Raw genomic sequence first — 25,470 nt, 5'->3', positions numbered from 1 at the left:
TTTCTAAGACACTAAAAAAAACGGGATAACTTTTTCTTTCTTTTTTTTTTTTTTTTTTTGAGCAAAGACTTAGGACCAAGCAAAGTCTTGTAAGAAGCAATCAATGAAGAATGTTGAATGCAGACAATAAAAGTTAGAGCCAAAATTAATAAAGTAGAAAACAAAAGTACAAAAGGGAAAATCAACACAATCACTACTTGTAATAAAAACAGTAACTCCCCCCACCAGAGTATTGATGAAGGAAAAAAATAAAAGCATAAACTACTACTACTACCACTACTACTACTACTACTTCTTCTCCTTCTCCTCCTCCTCCTTCTTCTTCTTCTTCTTCTTCTTTTAAAGAGAGACAGAGGGAGAGTGTGTGTACCCATCAGAGGAGGGATCAGAGGGTGAGAGAGAAAATCTTAAGCACGCTCCATTCTTATGGTGGAGACTGTTGCAGGGCGTTGCAGGGCTTGAGCCCATGACCTTGGGATCATGACCTGAGCCAAAATCAAGAGTCAGATGCTCAACTGACTGAGCCACCCGGGCACCCCTAAACTTCTAGTTTCAGGAATGAAAAAGGGACATTTTAGCAGATACTTCACATGTTAAAAAAAAAGAAGATTTTTAAAATAACTTTATGCCAATGGATTTGAAAATTTAGGTGAAATGGACAAATTCCTAGGAAAACAGCACCCCTTAAAACTTTCAAAAAATTAGAAATCTGAATAGTTTCATATTAATTAATGAAATTGAGTCTATAATTTGGAATGTTTCCGCACATAAATTTCTAGGCTCAGATGGCTTCACAAATGAATTCTTCCAAGAATTTTCAGTAGAACTAACATCAGTATTACTAAAACTCCTTCAGAGAATAAAAAGAAAATATTTTCAACCTGTTCTGAGGATTGTATAACCTTAGTGTCAACACCTGATAAGGACATTATAAAAAATTTCAAGTCTATTTTTCTTGTAAATATAGGTGAACGAATTCCAATATATTAGTAAATCAAGTCTAAGTAGATAGATAGGTAGGTACAGAAGTAGATGTCATGACCAAGTTGAATTTAATACAGGAGCACAAATTTGATCTAACATTCGGAACTCAGTGAATATAACCAAATTAACAAAAAAGAGAGAGAATTACATCATCTCAATAGGTTTTATCAAGTGGAAGCATTTGATAAAATTTATTTGTTCATGATTTTATTAAATGCTTATAGTAAACCATCAGTAGAATGTTAATTCCTTAATCTGATAGAGAGTTCTACCCGTGCCACCCCCAAAATCTATAGCAAGCATCACATAGTGGTAAAATATTGAAAACATTTATCTCAAGATCAGGAATAAAACAGGGGTGACTGCTATAACCATTTGTGTCCACCATTATATTGGAGATCCTAGACCTAAGCTGTCTAATACCTTATTTCGCAATTGAAATTTCAATTAATTAAAATTATAGGTCATCAATCAAACTGGCCGCATACCACATCTAGGCACATGTGGCCAGTGGCCACCAAACACAACAAATATAGAACATTAGCATTACCACAGAAAGTTCTGTTGGACAGTGCTGGCCTACTCAGTGCACTAAGGGAGGAAGCAGAGAGAAAACTACAGTTATTTACAGATGACATGATTGTTACAAAGAAAATTCAAGAGTCTACAAACTAATAGAATTAAAAAGTGAAATTTTTGCAGGGTTGACCAGATACATAATTGACATAATAACAATCAGTTTTAGGCCTGAATACCAGCAACAAGCCAAAAATGAAATTTTTTAAATGTTTCCCTATCAATATATCAAAAACACCAAATATCCAAACATCTAACAAAAGACCTCTACACTTCTCCCCAGGTAGATTCAATGCAGTCTCTAACAGAATCCCAGATTTGTTTCTTAGTTTAGTTTTTTTTGAAATGGAGAAGCTGATTCTTAAATTATGGAAATGCAAAGAGCCAAGAATAGCCAAAATCATACTGAAGAATAACAAAACTGGAGGATTTATATTACAAGATATCAAGACGTTATAAGGTGACTATAATAATGACAGTGTGGTTCTGCCACAAGAAAAGACAAATCAATAAAACAGAGCCCAACAGATATATGCATGTATAGTCATTTGATTTATATTAAAGATAACATTGCAGTGCAGAAGGAAAGGATATTCTTTTTAATAAATTGTAGTGGGTTTATTAGACATACACGTGGGGAAAACAAAAAGATGAATCTTGACCTTGACTTCAAACCACACAAAAAAATAAATATAGATGAGTTAATACATATGAAAAGTAAAACAATAAAGCTTCTAGAAGAAAACATCTTTAAAAATTTTTAATTGAAATGTAATTGATAAATATTAGCTTCATGTCTATAACATAGTGATTCAACATCTATATACATTAAGAAGTGTTCACCATGGGGGTGCCTGAGTGGCTCAGTTGGTTAAAAATGTCCTACTTTGGCTCAGGTCATGATCTCATGGTTCGTGGGTTCGAGCCCCACGTCAGGCTCTATGCTGACAGCTCAGAGTCTGAAGCCTGGTTCGGATTCTGTGTCTCCCTCTCTGTGTGCTCCTCCCCACTCACGCTCTGTCTCCCCCTTTCTTTCTCTCAAAAATAAATAAACATTTAAAAAAAATGTTCACCATGATAAGTGTAGTTACCATCTGTCACCATACAAGATTACTACAAATTATTGACTATATTCCCCATGCCTTACTTTACATTCTTGTGGCTGATTTATTTAAAACAATTTTTTTAATCATTCATTTATGATTGAGAGACGGAGCATGAGCATGAGCATGGGAGGGGCAGAAAGAGGGGGAGACACAGAATCCCAAGCAGGCTCCAGGCTCTGAGCTCTTAGCGCAGAGTCCGGCGCGGGGCTCAGACTCACAAACTGCAAGATCATGACCTGAGCTGAAGTCGGACGCTGAATTGACTGAACCATCCAGGTGTCCCTTGACTGATTTCTTTTATAATTGGAAGTTGGTACCTCTTAATCCCCTTCACCTATTTTGCCCACCCCCTACCTTTCTCCCCTCTGGCAACCACCCATTTTTCTCTATCTATGAGTCTGTTTTTGTTTTGTTATTTTTGTTCATTTTTTTTTTTTTTTAGATTATACATATGAATGAAATCATAGTTGTCTTTCTTTGACACATTTCACTTAGTATGATACCTTCTAGGTCCATCCATGTTGTCACAGTGACAAGATTTAATTCTTTCTTTATGGCTGATTAATACTCCATTTTAGGGGCGCCTGGGTGGCGCAGTCGGTTAAGCGTCCGACTTCAGCCAGGTCACGATCTCGCGGTCCGTGAGTTCGAACCCCGCGTCAGGCTCTGGGCTGATGGCTCGGAGCCTGGAGCCTGTTTCCGATTCTGTGTCTCCCTCTCTCTCTGCCCCTCCCCTGTTCATGCTCTGTCTCTCTCTGTCCCAAAAATAAATAAATAAATATTATTTATTTAATAAATAAAAATAAATAATAAAAATAAAAACGTTGAAAAAAAATTTTAAAAAATACTCCATTTTATACGTATACCACATCTTTTTTATTCATGTTATCAGTGGACACTTATGTTGCTTCCTTATCTTGGCTATTACAAATAATGCTGCAGTGAACATAGGACTGCATGTATTTTTTTTTTGATTTTTTTTTTTTTTTCATTTTGGGTGGGAAATACCCAGAAGTGGAATTGCTGGATCATACAGTATTTCGACGTTAAAATTTTTGAGAAACCTCCATACTAGTTTCCATGCTGACTGTACCAGTTCACATTTCCATCAGCAGGGCATGAGGGCCTCTTTTCTCTCCATCCTCACCAACACTTGTTATTCTTGTTTTTGTTTGTGTTTATTTTGTTTTTTTATTTTTTTAACTAGCCATTCAGACACCTGTGAGGTAATATTTTATTGCTGTTTTGATTTGTATTTCCCTGGTGATTAGTGATGTTGAGCATTTTTTCATATGTCTGCTGGCCATGTGTGTCTTCTTTGGATATTTCGATTCGGGTCCTCTGCCTGGTTTTTAATCCGATGGTTTGCTTTTTTCATATGAATTCTATAATTTATATATTTTGGATTTAACCCCTTATTAGAATATCCTTTGCAAATATCTTCTTCCATTTAGTAGGTTGCCTTTACAATTTGTTGATGCTTTCCATCACTGTGCAAAAGCTTTTTAGTCTGTGCTAGCCCCAGTTTATTTTTGCTTTTGTTGCCCTAGCTTGAAGAACAGATCCAAAAAAATATGAATAAGACTGATGTTCAAGAGTTTACTGTCAGTGTTTTCTTTTAGGAGTTGTATGATTTCAGGTCTTACATTCAGGTATTTAATCCATTTGAGTTGATTTCTGTATGTGGTATAAGAAAGTGGTCCAGTTTCATTCTTTTGCTTGTACCTGTCCAGTTTTCCCAATACCATTTATTGAAAAGACTGTGTTTTCCCCATTGTATAGTCTTGCCTCCTTTGTTGAAGATTAATTGACTGAATAAGCATGGGTTTGTTTCCGGGCTCTCTGTTCTGTCCCATTGATCTGATCTATGTCTCTCTTTTTGTGCCAGTACTGTACTGTTTTGATTACTGTAGTTTTTGTAGTGTAGTTTGAAATGTGGGTGTGATACCTCCAGCTTTTTTCTTTCTCAAGATTGCTTTGTTATTTGGGTTTGTTTGTTTGTTTTTATGATTCCATAACAATATTTAGTATTATTTGTTCTAGTTCAGTGAAAAATTCTATTGGAATTTGGATAGGGATTGCACTGAATTTGTAGATTGCTTTAGGTGGTATGGACGTTTTAACGATACCAATTTTTCCAATCCGTGAGCATGGTTTATCTTTCCACTTGTTTGCATCATTTAAAAAATTTTTTTTAATGTTTATTTATTTTTGAGAGAGAGAGAGAGAGAGCATGAGCAGGGAAGGGGCAGAGAGAAAGAGATACAGACACAGAATCTGAAGCAGGCTCCAGGCTCCAAGCTGTCAGCACAGAGCCTGACACAGGGCTCGAACTCACAAACTGCAAGATCATGACCTGAACCAAAGTTGGATGCTTAACCTACTGAGCCACCCAGATGCCCCTGTTTGCGTCATTTTTAATTTCTTTCATCAGTGTCTGATAGTTTTCAGAGTATAGGCCTTCTTCCTCCTTCCTCCTTGGTTAAATTTATTGCTAGGTATTGTATTCTTTTTGATGCAAGTGTAAATAGGATTATTCTGGCAATTTGTTATTAATGTCTAGAAACACACATTTCTATATATTAATTTTGTATCCTGCAACTTTTCTGAATTTACATATTAGTTCTCATGTTTGTTTGTTGTTTTTTTTTTTGGTGGAGTCTTTAGGGTTTTCTATATACAGTATCATGTCATCTGCAGGTAGTGACAGTTTTACTTATTTACCAATTTGGATGCCTTTTATTTCTTTTTCTTGTCTGATTGCTGTGACTAGGACTTCCATTGTTAATGTTGAATGAAAGTAGCAAGAGTGGGCATTCTTGTCGTGGTTTTGATCTTAAAGGAAAAACTTCCAGTTTTTTACCATTGTGTATGATGTTAGCTGTAGGTTTGTCATATATAGCCTTTATTATGTTGAGGTATTTTTGAGAACTTTTATACCTACTTTATTGAGAATTTTTTATCATGAATGGGTGTTGAATTTTGTCAAATGGGGTTTTCACATCTATTGAGATGATGATATGGTTTTTATCCTTTGTTTTGTTAACATGGTGTACCACACTGATTGATTTATAGGTACTGACCCATCTTGCATCTCTGGAATAAATCCCACTTGATGGTGGTGAATGATCTTTTTTAGTGTATTGTTGAATTCAGTATGCTAATATATTGTTGAGGATTTTTACATCTGTGTTTATCAGGAATGTTGGCCTATAATTTTTTTTTTTTTTTTTTTTTTTTTTTAATTTTGGTAGTGTCTGGTTTTGGTGCCAGGGTAATGCTGGCCTCATAGAGTGAATTTGGTAGCATTTCTTCCTCTTCCATTTTTTTTAGAATAGTTTGAAAAGGAGAGGCATTTACTCTTAAGTGTTTGGTAGAATTCACCTGTGAAGCCATCTGGCCCTAGACTTTTGTTTGTTTCAATTTCATAGCCAGTAATCTGCTCAGATTTTCTGTTTCTTCTCGATTCCGTCTGGGAAGATTATATGTTTATCGTTATGTAATGCCTTTATTTGGCTCTTGTTACAATGTTTGTTTGCAAGTCTGTTTTGTCTCATGTAAGTATTACTCCCCCAGCTTTTTCTTTTTTTCCTTTCCTTTCCTTTCCTTTCCTTTCCTTTCCTTTCCTTTCCTTTCCTTTCCTTTTGCATGGAATATACATTAAAATTAAGAAATTCTGTTCACTGGGGCACCTGGGTAGCTCAGTTGGTTAACTGTCCCACTTTTGATTTCAGCTCATATCTTGATCTCAGGGTCATGAGTTCAAGTCCCACATTGGGCTCTATGCTGGGTGTGACACCTACTTAAAAGAAAAGAAAAAAGAAAAGAAAAGAAAAGAAAAGAAATTCTGTTCACTAAACTACAGTTAAGATTGAAAAGGCAGACCACAGAGTGAGAAAAAGATATTTGCGTTTGGAACAAAAGGTATTTGCAGAATACTCAGCCAGAATATATTAAAAACTCCTGTACAGCAATAGGAAGACAAACAACCCAGTAGAAAAATGGGCAAAACACTTAAATGGTCAATTCGCAGCAGAAGGTCTTCAGAAAGCATACAGACATATTAAAAGATCCTCAATCTCATTAGTCATTTGCAGTGTATAAATTAAACCCATGATGTGATATCGCTGTCTATCCTACAGAATGGCTAGAATTCAAGGACTGATGCTATCAAATGTTGATGAGGATGTATTGTATTTGCAACTCATTTTCCACAGCTGGTAGGAATATAAATTGCTTTAACCACTCTGGTTAATACTTTTTTTTTATTTTTTTCTCACTAAAGCTGAACTTAATCATGCTTATACCACATGACCTTACAATTTCACTCTTAGGTATATATCCAACAGAAATGCTAACATATGTTCTCCAAAACACACGTGTAAGAGTGTTCATAGAGCAATACCCATACAGTCAAAAACTGGAATCCATCCAAATGTTCAAAGCCAGCAAACTGGATAACTAAATAGTGGTATTATTTGTTCAATGGAATACCATACAGCAGTGAGGATAAATGAACTATTGTAGTACACAGCCACATGGATAAGCCTCAGGAACATAATGTTCAGGAGAAAAAGCCAGTCACAAAAGAGTACACATTGTGATTCCACTTAGTTCAAAAATAGGCAAAACTGATTTATTGTGTTAGAAGTCAGGAGAATTATTTCTTTGGGGGAAAGATGTGACAGGGAAATAACAGGGAATCTTCTGTGTATCTGGTTAAGAAAGTTCTAGTCCGATAGTTTGCTCTAAGCATTTTTAATAAAATACTGACTAAATTTTATCAAATGCTTTTATATGATAAAAGCTATTGACATGGTATGGGTTTCCTCTCTTTTTCTTTTAATTTGAATTCTGAATGTTAAACCAGACGTGTGTACTTGTACTATATTTCTTGATCTGGGTATTGGTTTCAGAGGCACATTAACTTCATGAAAATTAAGCTATTCATTACTATATTATACTGTGATAAAAAGTTTATTTAAAATTTTTAATAAAAAAATGAAAATGATACTTGGAGAGTTAGCCAAAAATGTACATGTTCAGTTTATAAGATGAGATAAAGAAAACTTTGCATTTCCATGGAAGATTCTTTCTCAGTCATGCTTGATTTTGAATGTATTTTGTAGGAGCACCTGGGTGGCTCAGTGGGTTAAGTGTCAGACTTCGGCTCAGGTCATGATCTCACGATTCATGGGTTCAAGCCCCATGTTGGACTCTGTGCTGACAGCTCGGAGCCTAGAATCTGCTTTGGATTCTTTGTCTCCCTCTCTCTCTGCCCCTCCCCTCTTCTTCTCCTCTCTCCCTCTTTCTCTCTCTGTCTCTCTCAAAAATGGATAAACATTTACAAAAATAGAATGTACTGGGGTGCCTGGGTGGCTCAGTTGGTTAAGCATCTGACTTCAGCTTAGGTCATGATCTCACGGTCTGTGAGTTCGAGCCCTGCGCCGGGCTCTGTGCTGACAGCTCAGAGCCTGGAGCCTGCTTCGGATTCTGTGTCTCCCTCTCTCTCTCTGCCCGTCCCCTGCTCTTGTTCTGTCTCTGTCTCAAAAATAATTAAAACATTAAAAAAATTTTTTTAAAAAAAGAATGTACTTTGTAGAATAATAACATTTTATGAGATAGTTTAGTAATTAACACATGCCTCCATGAAGTTCAGGTATAAATACAAGTGAGGCTTTTTATGTTGGAGCAAAGCAATGGCATAATTATCAAATAGAACGTATTAATGGTAAGAATTGACTTCTCAACTTCACTTCTTTCTTAGTTGTGGTTTTTGACATACTGGCTAAAAGTCAATCCGGGATAATGATCTCTGAGAGATGGGGAAATGAATGCGGGTGAGTCCACCGTGTTTCTAAGCCACAGTGCCGACAGAGGGAACCTAAACAGCCCAGGAGCCTCACAGGATTGAGTTTGGGGTTCAGAGATGACAAGCTAAAATTTTAAGGGAAAATATTGGAAAGGAAAGAAGTATAGAAATGGAGAACTCCAGGGACCTGGAGAGTGTCTCTTCAAGTCTTTGGCTATCAATCTGTGTATACATGTGAAGTAACTACTCAGCACTAGGAAAAGAACCACTGGAAGGAGTAGGAGGAAAAGCCCTCAGAGATCACAGAGAGTAAGTTGCCACATTAGCCAGAGTGGAACGACCTCCTAATAGGACTGGATAAAGTCTCAAGGACACTGCTCTAGACCAGAAGCTACAGTAGTAGCCCTTCCTTATCTGCGGGTTTACTTGCTGTGGTTTCAGTTACCCATGGTCAACTGTGGTCCAAAAGCAGGTGGTTCTGCTTCTGAGGTATCCTCAGAAGGTTGGCAGTAGCCTAATGCTACATCACAGTGCCTGTGTCAGTCACCTCACTTTATCTCATCACATAGGCATTTTATCGTCTAACATCATCACAAGAAGTGTGAGTATAGTACGATATTTTGAGAGAGGCCACGTTCACGTAACTTATTATAGTATATTGTCATAATTGTCCTATTTTTAGTTGTTAATTTCTTACTGAGCCTAATTTATAGATTGAACTTTAGCAGAAGTATGTGTTTAGGAAAAAACACACATAGGTTTCGGGACTAAGCTCAACTTCCAGCATCCCCTGGGTGTCTTAGAAAACATCTCCCACAGATGAGGGGGAACTGTTGTACTCTGGTCCCACCTAACAAAGTTTAAAAAGTAAACCTTGAAACTATCAAACTGTTTCCAGGCCATTGAACTACACCCAGAACAAAGCTCAACAACACAGGAATTCAGAAAAATCCAATACCGAATGATCCAGTGATCTCACTTATGGGTATTTACCTAAAGTAATTGAAATCGGGATCTTGAAGAGAGATTTGCACTTCTGTGTTCATTGAAGTATTATTCACAGATGCCAAGAGGTGGAAGCAACCCAAGTGTCTCAATAGATGAGAATGGTGATGTGTATGTACAGTAGAATATTATTTGGCCTTTAAGGAGGAATTCTGTCAGGCAGCAACATAAATGAACCTTGAGGACATTTTATGCTAAGTGATATAAGCCAGTCCCAGAAAGACAAATGCTGCATGATTCCTCTTATATGAGGTATCTAAAAGTAGTCAAACTCAGAAAAACAGGAAGTAGAGTAGTGATTGCCAGGGGCTGGAGCTAGGGGAAAATGGGTAGCTGCTATTTAATGAGTATAATGTTTCAGTGATGGAAGTTGAAAAAGTTCTAGAAATCTTGTGTACAACATTGTGCTTATGTTGTACTATACACTTAAAATTTTGTCGTAGACAAAAAAGTAAATTGCACAAATTCATTTGTCAACTCATATTTTCTATAAATACCATTTTCTGCTTTAAAAAACATGCAGTAGTGAGGATGAAGCATGAAAGGTAAAAATATCCATAACAGATCTGAAAAAATTTCATTACCCAACAATTCTTAATGTCTTGCATCCTATAAAAAATTACCGGACATGCAAAGAAGCAGAAAATGTGACCCAAAACCAGAAGAAGAATCAACCAATAGGAAGAGAGAAAGATGGCACATATGATCAAATTAGCAGACAAGGACATTAAAGCAGTGATTATAACTATACTCCGTATGTTCAAGAGAGTAAAGGAAAACAAACATGTCAATGAGAGAAGTGGGAGTTGTTTTTCAAAAGAGAGACCCAAATGGAACTTCCAGAGATGAAAAATAAAATTTCTGAAGTGGAAAATACAGCAGATGAGATTAACAGACATTGCAGGAGAAAAAGATTAGTTAAAACCTGAAGACATAGCAACTATCTAAAATGAAATACCAACAGAAAAAAATAGTTGGAAAAAGCCTATCAGTGAGCTATGGAACAACATTAAACTATTTAACACAAGTATAACAAGTTTTAGAAGGAGATCGGGAGACAAAAAAATATTTCAAAAAATAGAAGCCAACTATTTACCAAGTTTGATGAAAACTGTAAACCCACAGATTATAGAAGTTCACAAATTTCTTTTTTTTTTTTAATTTTTTTTTCAATGTTTATTTATTTTTGGGACAGAGAGAGACAGAGCATGAATGGGCGAGGGGCAGAGAGAGAGGGAGACACAGAATCGGAAGCAGGCTCCAGGCTCTGAGCCATCAGCCCAGAGCCCGACATGGGGCTCGAACTCACGGACCGCGAGATCGTGACCTGGCTGAAGTCGGACGCTTAACCGACGGCGCCACCCAGGCGCCCCAGAAGTTCACAAATTTCTAAGCAGAAGAACCAGGCACAAAAATTAAATTGTTGAAACCAGTGACAAAAATCTTGAAAGAAACCTTAAAAGCAGCCAGAGGAAAATATATCACCTTAAATAACAGATGAACAATAACATAAAAATCACTACAGACTTGTCAGAAGCTATGCATGCCAGAAATGACATCCTTAAATTACTAGAAGAAGAAAAACAAAAACTCAACCTGGAACTCTGTACCTGGCAAAAAGGATGTTTCCAAGTTGAAGGCAAAATAAAGAGTTTTTTAGATAAACAAAGCTGAGAGAATTTGTCACCAGCAGGCTTATACTATAAGATATGTTAAAAGAGTAGTTCTTCAGGCAGAAAGAAAATAATCTCAGATGGAAATTTGTATCCACAAAAAGAAATGAAGAGTATAAGAAATGGTAAATATGTGTGTGGATATAAAATTCTTTTTCCCCTCATATATTCTTAAAGACAATTGTTTAGAACAAGAATAACAACACATTATGGTGTTTATAAGTAGAAGTTAAAAACAAAAAAAAGGAGGTAGAGCTAAAAATGGTAGAACTAAAATGGAATCATAAAAAACACCAAAAGGTGGAAAGAAAGAAAGAAAAAGAGAACAGAGATAAGACAGATATAGTAAAACAGTTAAATCCATCCATATTGGTGATCACATTAAATGGTCTATGTGCTCACTACCTGATTAGATGTTTTAAAAGACTCAATTACATACTGTCTATAAGAAAGCCACTTTGAATATAAAGATACCGGTTAAAAGTAAACAGAAAAGATAACACCATGTAAACAGTAATCACAAGAAAGCTGGAGTTCCTATATTGATACTGGATAATGTAGATTTCAGAACAAAAAATAGGAAAATTATTTCATAACATAAAAGGGGTCAGTTCGGGGGCGCCTGGGTGGCGCAGTCGGTTAAGCGTCCGACTTCAGCCAGGTCACGATCTCGCGGTCCGTGAGTTCGAGCCCCGCGTCAGGCTCTGGGCTGATGGCTCGGAGCCTGGTGCCTGTTTCCGATTCTGTGTCTCCCTCTCTCTCTGCCCCTCCCCCGTTCATGCTCTGTCTCTCTCTGTCCCAAAAATAAATAAACGTTGAAAAAAAAATTAAAAAAAAAAAAAGGGGTCAGTTCGTCAAAAGGCTATAACAGTCCTAGATCTGTAGGCATCTAATGACAGGAGTTTCAAATAGATGGAGGAAAAGCAGTACAACTAAAAGGAGAAGTAGGCAAACGCACATAGTTGCAAACTTCAGCATTCTCTCAGTAATACATGTTTGACCTATAGTCTACCGTGAGAGGCATGATTTATTGCTGTTTTTTCGTTTTAATGTTTTCTTTGATTTGAGACTTTCTGTCTTGTTAACCAAAAGACTATGCCTACCAAACCTGATTATCAGAGTAGTATTAAGGTGCCGATTCTGTGTAAATATCCACAACCAGGGATCAGTAAAAATAATTATTGAGACTTACGAATTGCTAGATGTATTAGGTTTCTATTTCTGTTGTAACAAATTACCACGTAGTGGCTTTAAATAACCCAAATTTATTAATTATCTTACAGTTCTGGAAGTGAGAAGTCCAAAGTGGATTTCACTGGACTAAAATCAAGGTATCGGCAGAATTGCATTCCTCTTGAGGCTTTAGGAATTGCCTGTTGCTTGCATTTCTAGCTTCTAGAGACTGTCTATGTTCTGTGGCTCAGGACTCCCTTCTAAAGTAAAAAAGCCTGTATTTCAGATGGAATACTTGATATATAGATAATTCAAACAAGAGAGCGAAAATAAATATTTGAAAAAGCGAACAAATGGTTAAGAATTCAAATCCACTTTGCAGTTCTGACAAAAATCAGTTTTCTCCTAGTGCTCTCTTCGGGTGTGGATAAGTGGACAGAGAGAGACAGATTTTATTATACTTTAGATTTTTGAAGACAAAAATATCTAAATTTTACCAAATTTTTCCAAGGAGACGGGTTTTGTTTTTGCTTCTACCATTTATTTTCCAGTCATTCCTAAAAAATCAGGTGAATTGGTGGAGTCTTCATTGAACTCTTGAAACTCACAGCAAATGCCCCCATTTCATATTTATGTTATTAGTGTTCTCTGTTCTTTAGCTCTTGAAAGAGCTTTTCAATATCTTTATGTATGCCTTACAAGTTTTTCTTATTTAGGGTATATAGGTGTTTCTGCCTTTCATACAAACCTTTGAATGGAATAAAACAGACTGTTGACAGAGTGATCATAGTTCCCTTTTATCTGCATAAAAATATTCTAATTATTTAAGCTAGAGGACAGCTTCCTATATGTATCTAGTATGTTGGTATGTCAAGCCAATAGTATCAATCTGATAGGAGAGTATGGTTGAACAGTCATTAATGCTTTTCTAACAGTCAGTAGCTGATCCAGGTGTAATATTATATTCTGAATAATCAGTGATATTTCAGAGCACCTGGATGGCTCAGTCAAGCATCCGACTTCGGCTCAGGTCATGATCTCACTGCCCGTGATTTTGAGCCCTGCATCGGGCTCTGTGCTGACAGCTCAGAGCCTGGAGCCTGCTTCAGATTCTGTCTCCATCTGTCTGTGCCCCTCCCCTGCTTGTTCGTTCCTTCGTTCCTTCATTCCCCCTCCCTCTCCCTCTCTCTCTCCCCTTCCCCCAAATAAATAAAAATTAAAAAAAGAAAGAAAATGCTAAAAATAATCAATGATATTTCTAGGCAGTAGCATCTTAGATGAGATACATAATATTGTGCTATATTACAAAATGTTTTTCCAGGTAAAGATCTTGATTTATCACTTGGTACATTGGGATTGGTGTGAGTGCATGAAGCGTGTGTGTGTGTGTGTGTGTGTGTGTGTGTGTGTGTAAACTCATGTGCCCATTTTCCTTCCTTCCTCTTAGGTTTATTTGTTGTGAAAGTAGAAATTGCTCAATTGTACTTTTATCTTATTCTGCCAGTTGTCTTAAAGATTTCAAAATACTTTTTTTTTTTTAATTAACGTGTTGATTTTTTAACGTGTATTTCATTATTGCAGAGCTTAGGATCCTTTATACTTCCCAAACTGGCTACTTCTCCTTAGGTGGATATTTAGGATGAGATAGCAAAGTAGAATTTGAGGTGGGAATTACATTCATAGGAATTTATCCAAATGTATTTCAGGAATAATTAGGCTATTATGTGAAAAGAAAACTCCTAGGCACTTTGGCAGGGAGAAAAATCTGTTCACACATGGTTTCTCCCCTCAAGGACTTAATTTTCTTTTTCTTTCTTTTCTTTTCTTTTCTTTTCTTTTCTTTTCTTTTCTTTTCTTTTCTTTTCTTTCTTTTTTTTCTTTTTTTCTTTCTTTCTTTCTTTCTTTCTTTCTTTCTTTCTTTCTTTCTTTCTTAGAACTTTATTTTCTGATATAAATGCAACAGCAAAGGTATATAAGAAATTCATCCTTGGAAAGTTACAAACTTTAGTCCACAATCATAAATTCAGAGTGTTTCTGTTTTGGTGGAGGATATGCTGCAGTAGACATTAAGGAATGAGGCAAAGGATATACAAATGAGAAATAATTTTCTAATAATGTAAAGAAATAACTTATTTGATATTATTAAAGATTGTAGGATATCCATATTGGGCATTTTAGGGTAATTTCTCATTTTCCTGGGAAGACTGCAGGAAGATATACTGGTTTAGAATTTTATGAATTCTCTTAAGGAGTTCCTTATAGAAAAGTATGTTCAGGTTGGACATGTTTATCTTTAGGGTGCTCCATAACCTCAGAGAGTTTAGTTCTAAAGTATATAGAAAACATGTAAAAGACTCCATATGACCCCCAGAAGTCTTGAAGCCCCCAAATTCCTATAACCCCCTTTGCTCCGTTGTGGAGCACTAGTCACTTTCTGACTAAAGTGGAGAATGAGAAATTAAAGTTTCAATGACCTTGTTTGTTTTTAGCTTACAAACAAAGTCCCCTTGTTTCATTTCTGCATTCAGGCCATATCAATTTATACCAAGAAACTGCCAGAAGAATTTAATTTTCAGTCAAGAAATAGTTGCCAATAACAAATGTGAACACCTTCTCCCTTTCGTACCCTAGGCAGTAAATAGTAAGGGGGTAGAAAACATTGGTATTATGTATTCAGATTCAGTATATAATATTAAGCTTTTAAAATTCACTCTGTTTCTGGGGCATCTGGGTGGCGCTCAGTCTGTTAAGCGTCTGAACTTGATTCCAGCTCAGCTCATGATCTCACACTTCATAGGTTTGAGCCCTGCATTGGGCTCTGTGATGTCAGCGTGGAGCCTGCTTGGGAGTCATTCTTTCTCTCTCGCTCACTCTCTCTCTCTGTTCCTACCCTGCTCTTTCTCTCTCAAAATATACATGCCTACATAAATTCACTCTGCTTCCCAGAGATGGAGTTTAGCACTAACAAAGAATGATCTCTATCCTTATTACAAATGTGCATCATAGGACATGATAGGAAGAGATTCATATTGGGTTGTTGGAAGGCCATCTCTGCTTTATGGTTGGCTAAAGAGCAAAGGGAAAATTGGTGTATTATCTTCATTTCTTATTCTTGAATCAGTATTTGCCACACTTTGAAACCTAAAGCTCATGAGACGTTGGATAATACTTTAAATTCTGTTCTGAAGGAATAATTTTTTAGAAACATGAAGCAGCGTGTGCTTCGGTATACAATAGGCTTTGTTGCCAGAAGAAAAAATATATGTATGTATGTATGTGTATATGAAATATACATAATAAACATATATATGTATATGGAGAAAAGGATTTTGATTTGGGGAAAAAAATCCTAGAAGATGTAATTTTCTTTGTTAAATATTTGTAATTCAGATTTACCATCATAAATGATCCTAGTGCCAGGATCTGAGACTTTACATAATTGTCAGTGAAAAGTTAGCTTCAACCCTTAGAAAATGTATAGAAATATATTTTTGTGCATTAAGAAATACTATTTTGGATAAGTTTCATTTCTACTCCAGCCACCTTATTTATTTCTTTGTGGTAATTTACATTCATCTCAGTTTTAAAAACCACCAGAAAGTATCCATACCCTTTGCTCAGCATGCAGTAAAGTCTTAAGTAGGAGTTAAATGAAAGTTCCTACAGTGCTGAAGTTAATTCAATTTGGTAACCTTCCTGTTTGCTCAGAAAATTGTACATTTGGGAAACCTTAGCTTAAATCTTACTTAATTCACATTTGTTGCTGATAAAATGTATTTTCCTTACTAATATATCATTCTGTTTGTTTCTTGATTGCTGTTCTTACCAACTTTCATGAGATAATAAAAATTATAGAAATTTAGGGAACGTTGTTCTTTTCAGGGGGAGAGACATATAATTCTCTCTTTTTTCATAATGCTTATTTGGGAAAATGGTGACTTACCATATAATAGATGTTTAACAAATAGATGCTGATTAAATGAACTGATACAGATAGATGAAACTTACTGTTTATTGACTTCAAAAAGAGGTATCACTTCATCCATTGACATTTTCCTTTCTTTGCCTGATACACGGTGGGAACCAAATTAAGTGTTCATTTAGTCTTACAACTGCTTTATAAAGCAGAAGGTATTATCTCAGCTTTACAGATAAGAAAATTGAGATTACCTGGTCCAAGATTGTCCAGATTACCACTACTGAAATCTAGGAGTATTGGGCTCAAAAGCTTGTTTCCCCCCCACCCCCCAAATACAGTCTCTCCTTTTGTTTATGGCCTATTTTATAAGTTACTTCTGTATATTCATAGCATTTATTACTCAAAAAAATGATAGAAATGTATTAATTCTTTTTTAAAAAATCTTTTCTTAAATGTTTACTTGGGGGAGAGAGAGACAGCATGAGCAGGGGAGAGGCAGAGAGAGAGAGAGAATCCCAAGAAGATAGTTCAGGGTCTGACGTGGGGCTCAATCTCATGAACTGTGAGATATGACCTGAGCTAAAATTAAGAGTCAGATGCTTAACTGCCACCCAGACACCCTTTGAAATGCATTTATTCTTGACTAATTTTATAAATTACAAGTTTTAAAAGTCAGATTTATTGAGATATAATTTACATGCAGTAAAATGCACTCCTTTTAAGTTTTTTTTTTTTTAATGTTTATTTTTGTGACAGAACAGAACGAGAGTGGGGGAAGGGCAGAGAAAGAGAGGGAGACACAGAATCTGAAGCAGGCTCCAGGCTCCAAGCTGTCAGCACAGAGCCTGGTGTGGAGCTCGAACCCATGAACTGTGAGATCGTGACCTGAACTGAAGCCAGACACTTAACCGACCGAGCCACCCAGGCACCCCCAAAATGCAGTCCTTTTAAAGTGTACAGTTAGATAAGTTTTGACAGATGTATACAGTCATGTAACCTGTACCAGAACAATAAAAATCTAGAACATTTCCATTACCCCTCAAAGTTCCTAGTGCCTCTTAATCCCTTGCCACCACTACTTATCTAATTTTTATCCCTGTAATTTTGCTTTTTTCCAGAATGTCATGTAAATGGGATCATATATTAAGTAACCTTTTGTGTCTGCCTTCTTTCACTTAGTAAAATGCTTTTAAAGATTCATCCATGGGGCGCCTGGATGGCTCCATTGGTTAAGCGTCCAACTCTGCGTTTTGGTTCAGGTCATGATCTCATGGTTTGTAAGTTCCCTGCATCAGGCTCTGTGCTGACAGCACGGAGCCTGCTTGGGATTCTCTCTCCTCCTCCTCCTCCTCCTCCTCCTCCTCCTCCTCCTCCTCCTCCTCCCCTCACTCTGCCCCTCCCCTGCTCTCACTCTCTCTGTCTCTCTCTTTCAAAATAAATAAATAAACTTAAAAAAAAAAAGATTCATCCATGTCATTGCAGATATCAGGTATTAGTTTATTACTGAGTTGTATTCCATTATATGGGTGAACCACAGCTTCTTTATGTAGTCGCCTGAGCTGATGGACATTTGGGTTTTCAGTTTTAGAATATTATGAATAAATGCTGTAAACATTCATGTTAGTAACCTGTTTAGTTTTAAAATTTCTGTGTTACCATGACATCATCTTGAGTGACATGGCTTTCTCTTGATACTACTTCATAGGTTATTTAGTCATGGATAACATAAAATATGAGATACCTCATTGGAGGGCTCTGAGCCCTCTGTTAGAAATCAGGGGATGAAGAAAGTTGTTGACTGTTTTCAAAATTTGAAGGGTACTCTGATATTTGGGACATACTCTTTTTAACGTAGTATGCCGTAGTAGTATGAAGATAAAGGATATGAAATGAAATACAATGAAAATGTAGTAAAATGGCAAATTGATTACTAGTCCTTTAACCTGGTTTGTTTCCAGCTGTGTATGTCTTACTATACTTTGGACAGATTGTGACTGAACAAATTAATAATTACTCTGCAAGAAGGAAGATGGAACTAAGGTTTCCACATCGTTTAGATGTATATGTTAGCTCATTTAGACACCCTAGGAGGTACCTATGAGGTAGATTAGTACCAGTCCTATTGCACTGATGAGGAAACTGCGAATCACAGAAATGAGGTAACTGACAGCGGGAGCAGAGCCAGTAAGGTGGGTGAGTCAACAGTTGACTCCCTGTCAGTTTCCTTATCTGGAAAATGAAGATAATACCCACTTTTGTAGTTGTGAGAATTAAATGTGAGCATATTAATAAGGACTCAGACTTGCCAGTCTCTTCCTCTCCTTCCCCCTTTTGTAAAAAATTTTTTAAATGTGTGGGGTTTTTTTGTTTTGTTTTTGAGAGACAGAGAATGAGTTGGGGAGGGACAGAGAGAGAGAAGGAGACACAGAATCTGAAGCAGGCTCCAGGTTCAAGCTGTCAGCACAGAGCCTAATGCAGGGCTTAAACCCACCAACCATGGGATCATGATCTGAGCCAAAGTCAGACGCCTAACCAACTGAGCCATCCAGGCTCCCCTCTCCTTCCCTTCTTATAAAGGTCCCACTTTCCCTGTCTCCTGCCCTGCACTTCTGTTAACTGTTTATTCAGAGAAATCTAAAATATGGGTGCTCATCTTACAATGTCTTTAATTGCAAAAGATTATATAATATCAGAAGGCCAGTATATTGGATGTTTCTTTTTATTGTAAACATTAGAAAAACACAAACTCGGCTAGCAAATAGAATTCACAGTACAGCCCAACAGCCTGGCAGATTGTTCTCACATGATCCTTTTAGCACATTCCCTTAATCATTTTTTTCCCAAAGTGATACATTCTGCATTACTTGTGAAGTAACTCAACACTGCATTCTAAGGGCACTGGGCAGCTGGCTCAGTTGAGCATCTGACTCTTGATCTCAGCCCAGGTCATGATCTCAAGATCTGGGGATTGAGGCTCCATGCCGAACATGGAGCCTGCTTAGGATTCTCTCTCTCCCTCTTCCCCTCTCCCCGTTCGTTCATTCTCTCTGTCTCTGTCTCTCTCAAATTATATATATATATATATATATATATATATATAAATCATCTGGGACCAGTGTCCACATATGATTTCTTCCACATACTTTCTGCATGGCCAAAGACTCTATCTTTATACCTTTATACCTTTAAAATTGCTATAAGCAAGCAACTTGATGAACTTTTCCCCTTCTGTCATTTCTGTTTTGCAGGAGTGCGTCAAACTTGATAAAAAGTTATTAGCAGCTATTCTGTAGAACTTCTTAGGATAGTTCCACCAATCTGTACTGTAAAATCCCCGTATGCATGAACCATGCAGAGTAAACACATCATTAGGTTTTCTTTCTCTTGCTTTCCTAATGAGGGGAGAAATGTTACACAGCTGGAGAAGCCTAGGACTTCTTTCTGAACTGATTTATTTACATAACATATGCTGAGTTTGACACATTGCTCAGAAGAAGCAGTTTTTTTAGTTAAATATTATACAGCACTTCAAAGAACATTTTAGCTACACTATAGCTGTTCAACTTTTCTGGATACAAAAGCTGCTGCTCTTTGCTCCTTAAAAAACACTGCTGCCCTAGTTCTTTATATTATTGTTTTCAATGTTAGGGAGAATTAAGCTGAATACATTTAGAACCTCTTTTCAGAAACAATTTTTAGTTTCAAAAGTTGCTGCATAGTGTCAGTAGTTTAAGATGTCTGCACAAACTAAGGGCAAATCATTCTACTCTTCATCTAGTTGGTGAGAAAGTAAATAGTGATTTGGAAGCAGATAATAGGCTATTGTGGTATGATAAGAAGAACCTAACACTCTGAAGCCAGATAAATCTAGGTTTAAATCCCACTGTGTGCTTGCTAATAATTTGTCTTCTGTAGAGTTTCTTCAGCTATATGATGGTGATAACAAGAACTCCTCCTGCTTAGGGTTTGATTTCAGTAACTGAAATATGTATAGCACCTGGCATATAGTAAAACTGGTCTTTAAATGTTTCCTTTCCCTGTAGCCTTTCCCCCTACCCCCTCAAAAATCAGCAAACTTCCTTTATCATTCAAATGTAATTTGGTGTTTGTTTGTTTTAAGCCTAAGTATGTCCCATGAAGGTTTGAGGATAGATGAGGTGGCATGACTGACCTACCCATCAGTGATTGCTAGTTAGTGATAAGTTTTAGCACAAGCTATAGACTGTGGGAAGACTAGGTTGCCATGTAGGTTACACAAGCCAATAGATTAAATTGAAAATGTATGCAACCATAAACACCGTGACTAGATCAGTGTGACTGAATTAGGCCCTTTCTGGTTTAATATTTGTGGAGTACTTCCCATTAAGTGGGTAAGACGTTCTACTGAGAGATACGCTCTTTTGCCCTTCTTTTGCCTTTCTCTCTTCTTTCTGGGCCACAACACAGCCATGATGCCCAATAAGACTTAAGATTTCTACTTTGTTATACTCTAACTTCTTTTTTTTTTTAATTTTTTTTTAAACGTTTATTTCTGAGGGACAGAGAGAGATAGAACGAGAGCAGGGGAGGGGCACAGAGAGAGAGGGAGACACAGAATCGGAAGCAGGCTCCAGGCTCTGAGCTGTCATGACACGAGGCTCAAACCCATGGACTGCGAGATCATGACCTGAGCCGAAGTCGGATGCTTAACCAACTGAGCCACCCAGGTGCCCCTGTACTCTAACTTCTTATATGAATGCTAGCTACACTTCTTATATACTGCCACCTTGGGGTTTTTACGACATTATTCTCAGAGCCTCAAACTAACATGGACTGATAAAACTGTTACTAAGCTCCATTCCTATCTCTAGAGAAAGGTTTTGCTTGGACAAGTTATCCCAGTACATCATAATAATTATTAGCAGAGATGAGGTATTGTAATGCATTTGTGAGCTGTTGCTAGATTTGTGGGGGCAATGGGGATCCTGTTTTCATGGGCTTAATTATTCTAATGTGGAGAGCTGATAGCTTTATTGGATGATATATACATAAATACTCATAATTCTGACTCATTTCTATTCTGATATTAATATGTCATATAATTATACTGTTAGATTTGAAGAAAATTCAAAATTCTGGTAGTTTCATTCAAAAATACTAATAAACTTTTAGAATAACTTTTCCTAAAATTGTATTTTACCGATGCAAATTATTGATTGAAGATCAAAATTCAGCTCTGTCTAGAATAAGACCCATTGATGGCCGAGTTCAATTCACAATGGGATAACCTGTTATAAATTAGAATATCTTCTGGGGAAGGATAGTATTCAGTTTCTGGAATATAATGTATAACTGCTCAAAGATACCTTATGACCTGTCAGAGCACAGGGTTGGGAGTCAGACAAACAAACTTGAGTTCAAATTTCAAGTGAACCATCAAATAATCATGTAACTTAGGGTAAATTATTTAACGTGACAAGGCCTGTTTGTTTCATCATCCGTAAAGTAAGAAAGAACACAATGTTTAACCATGTTTAAGTTCTCATCTCTCTTGGCTTTGTTCCTGTCCTCTTTAGTGAATCTCTTGTGGGCTATGATATCCTAGTCCCTTCATCTATAAAATGTGAATCATGTAATATAGGCAGGCATACCTCATTTTGCATTTCGCTTTATTGCGCTTCGCATATATTGCAGTTTTGGTTTTTTGTTTGTTTTGTTTTTCACAAACTGTAGGTTTGTGGTAACCCTGCATCGAGCAAGTCTGTGGGTCTCAGCAGCATTTGCTCACTTCTTGTCCCTGTGTCACATTTTGGTAACTCTTGCAATATTTTAAATGTTATCTACTTATTATGGTGATCATTGATCTTAATATTATAATTGTTTTGGGGCTCCATGAACCCTGCCCATATAAGACAGCAAACTTAATAAATGTTGCATGTGTTCTGACTGCTCCATGGACTGACCATTCTTTCTTCTTCTCCTTGCCTCCCTATTCCCTAAGACACAACAATATCAAAATTAGGTCAATTAAAAGCTTGCAATGGCCTCTAAGTATTCAAGTGAAAGTTAAGAGTCACACATCTCTCATTTAAATCAAAAGCTAGAAATGATTAAGCCCAGTAAGGAAGACACACTGAAGGCAAAGAGAGGCTAAAAGCTAGGCCTCTTGCACCAAACAGTTAGCCACATTGTGAATGCAAAGGAAAAGCTCTTAAAGGAAATTAACAGTGCTACTCCAGTGAACACAAGAGTGATAAGAAAGCGAAATAGCCTTATTGCTGATACGGAGAAAGTTTTAGTGGTCTGAAACAAAGATCACACCAGGCACAACATTTCCTTAAGCCAAAGCCTAATCCAGAGGAAGGCCCTAACCCTTCAATTCTACATAGGCTGAAAAGTGAGGAGGCTGCAGAAGAAAAGTTGGAGCAAGCGAGTAGAGGTTGGTTCATGAGGTATAAGGAAAGGTCTCCATAACATAAAAGTGCAAGGTGAAGCAGCAGGTGCTGATACGGAAGCTGCAGCAAGTTATCCAGAATATCAGCTAAGATATTTAAGGAAGTTGGCTATCGTAAACAATAGGTTTTCAGCGTAGATGAAACAGCCTCCTATTGGAAGAAGATGCCATCTGAGACTTTCATAGCTGGAGAGAAGTCAGTGTCTGGCTTCAAAGCTTCAAAGGACAGGCTGGCTGACTGGTTAGAGGCTGACGCAGCTCATGACCTGAAGTTGAAGCCCGTGGTCATTTACCATTATGAAAGTCCTAGGGCCCTTAACAGTTATGCTAAATCTACTCTGCCTATGGTCTATATAGAAGAGTAAAGCCTGGATAACAACACATCTATTTACAGCACGATTTACTGAATTTTGTATTCAAGCCCACTGTTTAGACCTGCTGTTTGGAACAAAAAGATGCCTTTCAAAATATAACTTCATTGACGGTTGCACCTGGTCACCCGGGAGCTCTGATGGAAGTATACAGTGAGATTAATGTTGTTTCATGCCTGCGAACACAACAACTATTCTACCGCCCATGGGTCAAGGGGTAATTTCAACTTGTAAGTCTTATTATTTTAAGAAATACATTTTAAAAGGCTATAGCTGCTGTAGTGATTCCTCTGATGGATCTGGACAAAGTAAATTGAAAGCCTTCTGGAAAGAATTTAGCATTCTGAATGCCATTAAGAGCATTCATGATTCTTGGGAAAAGGTCAAAATACCAACATTAACAGGAGTTTGGAAGAAGTGGATTCTAACCCTCATGGAGGACTTTGAAGGGTTTGAGGCTTGCGTGGAGGAAGTAACTAACTGCAGGTGTGGTAGAAATAGCAAGAGAACTGGAATTAGAAGTGGAGTCTGAAGATGGGGCTGAATGGCTGCAGTCTCAGGATAGAACTTAGCAACGGATGAGGAGTTGCTTCTGATGGATGAGCAAAGAAGGCGGTTTCTTGAGATGGAATCTACTTCTGGTGAAGACGGTTGAAATAACAACAAAGGATTTAGAATATGACATAAAGTAAGTTAATAAAGCAGTGTGGCAGGGTTTAAGGGAATTGACTCCCAATTTTGAAAGAAGTTCTACTATGGGGAAAATGCTATCACACAGCATCACATGCTACAGAAAAATCATTCATGAAAGGAAGAGTCCATCCATGCGGCAGACTTCACTGTTGTCTTATTTTAAGAAATTGCCACAGCCACCCTGCCCTTCAGCACCCACCACCCTGATCAGCCATCAACATCGAGGCAAGACCCTCCACTGGTACAAAGATTATGACTGAAAGCTTATATGATGGTTAGCACTTTTTAGCATTATTTTTAAATTAAGGTATGTGCACTGATTTTTTAGACATAATGCTGTTGCACACTTATATTGACTGCGTTATAGTCTATTTAGCATATTAGTCTATTAAACAATGTACTCTATTAAACTTATATGCACTAGGAAATAAAAAACTTATTTGACTTGCTGTATTTTGATACTTGCTTTATTGCAGTATTCTGGAACCTAACCCACAATATCTCCAAGGTATGCCTGTGTACTGCATACCCCCTACTCAGTTTCTTGGGGATATTTGCCTAGAGGTATAATCTTACTTGAAGCATCGTGAGCCAGTTGTATCAGAGATTATTTTAACTTTGATATTAAAAAAAATTTTTTTTTAATGTTTTTATTTATTTTTGAGACAGAGAGAGACAGAGCATGAGCAGGGGAGGGGCAGAGAGAGAGGGAGACACAGAATTGGAAGCAGGCTCCAGGCTCCAAGCTGTCAGCACAGAGCCCGATGCGGGGCTCGAACTCACACACCGCGAGATCATGACCTGAGCCGAAGTCGGATGCTCAACCGACTGAGCCACCCAGGCGCCCTTAACTTTGATATTTTTAAAAAATAGGATGGCAAAGTTACCTTCTCACTTTGTTCTTTATAGTGAGAATACTGTTTTACGTTACTGGAAGAGTCCTGACCACGAAAAATATTAGGCATTTCTCTTTTGTGTTAGAGCTGTCACAGAGTACTTAACCATTTGACTGTGTAATTTAAGTCTTGGTCTATCAAGCGGTAAACAGATGGAACATTTCTAACAGGAGTAATTAAGTTGTAAATCTATTTTAAAGAGTTGGCCAGTATACAGCATCACAGTCCATATTCTGTTGTCTCAGTTACATTCATTTTTATTTGGATTATGATTTCAGAATACCCAAATATGGGAAAGAAAACAAAGTTGTCTATCATTTTTTAAAATTGCATACTTAACAATATTTGTTCATTCAGCAAATCTCTATTGAATGCCTAGTGTGAAGCAGACATATTTCTAGGCACTGGGGATCCAGCAGTGACCAAGAGAAGCGAAACCCAGCCCTCATGGAACTTAGATTCCGGAGATGGATAATAAGCTTAATATGTATGATATCAAGTATGATAAATGCTATTAAGAAGAGTAAAGCTGAGTAAAGACCTAGAGAATGTTGGGGTAAGAAGTGCTGTTTTAGATAAGGTGGTCAGGGAAGCCCTCTCTGATACATTAACACTTAAGCAGTGACCTGAAGAAGTAAGGGAGCAAGCCAAATGATATCTGGGGAAACGGTGCCAGGCAGAGGGCATGGCAAGTTCAGGTACTTGATCTGGGAGTATGCTTAGTTGTGAGTATTCTATTCATTCCACCTTAAAGCTTTCCTTAACACCTTAAAACATTAAGGGAGAATTACAGGCCTCCTCCTCTGTGTAGGATCCTGTGTAACTTTTT

The 25,470-nt window shown here is 37.2% G+C and overlaps 1 protein-coding gene across 3 annotated transcripts in view; it reads left to right on the top strand.

Annotated features, from left to right (window-relative positions):
- The window catches only part of GLCE (glucuronic acid epimerase), a 116,539-nt gene that overhangs the window by 70,651 nt on the left and 20,418 nt on the right, over positions 1–25,470 (top strand). Inside the window, exon 1 of one of the 3 annotated variants that reach the window (XM_043554044.1) lies at positions 12,426–12,487. The exons of the other annotated variants lie outside the window; for them this stretch is intronic. The gene's annotated coding sequence lies outside the window, so the exon portion shown is untranslated. Of the gene's footprint in view, positions 1–12,425; positions 12,488–25,470 lie in introns of those variants that run through there. 3 annotated transcript variants of the gene reach the window in all.

This window comes from Prionailurus bengalensis, chromosome B3 (genome assembly GCF_016509475.1).
Source record: "Prionailurus bengalensis isolate Pbe53 chromosome B3, Fcat_Pben_1.1_paternal_pri, whole genome shotgun sequence".
Taxonomy (NCBI): domain Eukaryota; kingdom Metazoa; phylum Chordata; class Mammalia; order Carnivora; family Felidae; genus Prionailurus; species Prionailurus bengalensis.
The sequence above is the reverse complement of the archived record's forward strand: the minus strand, read 5'-3'. Positions and strand labels throughout refer to the sequence as shown.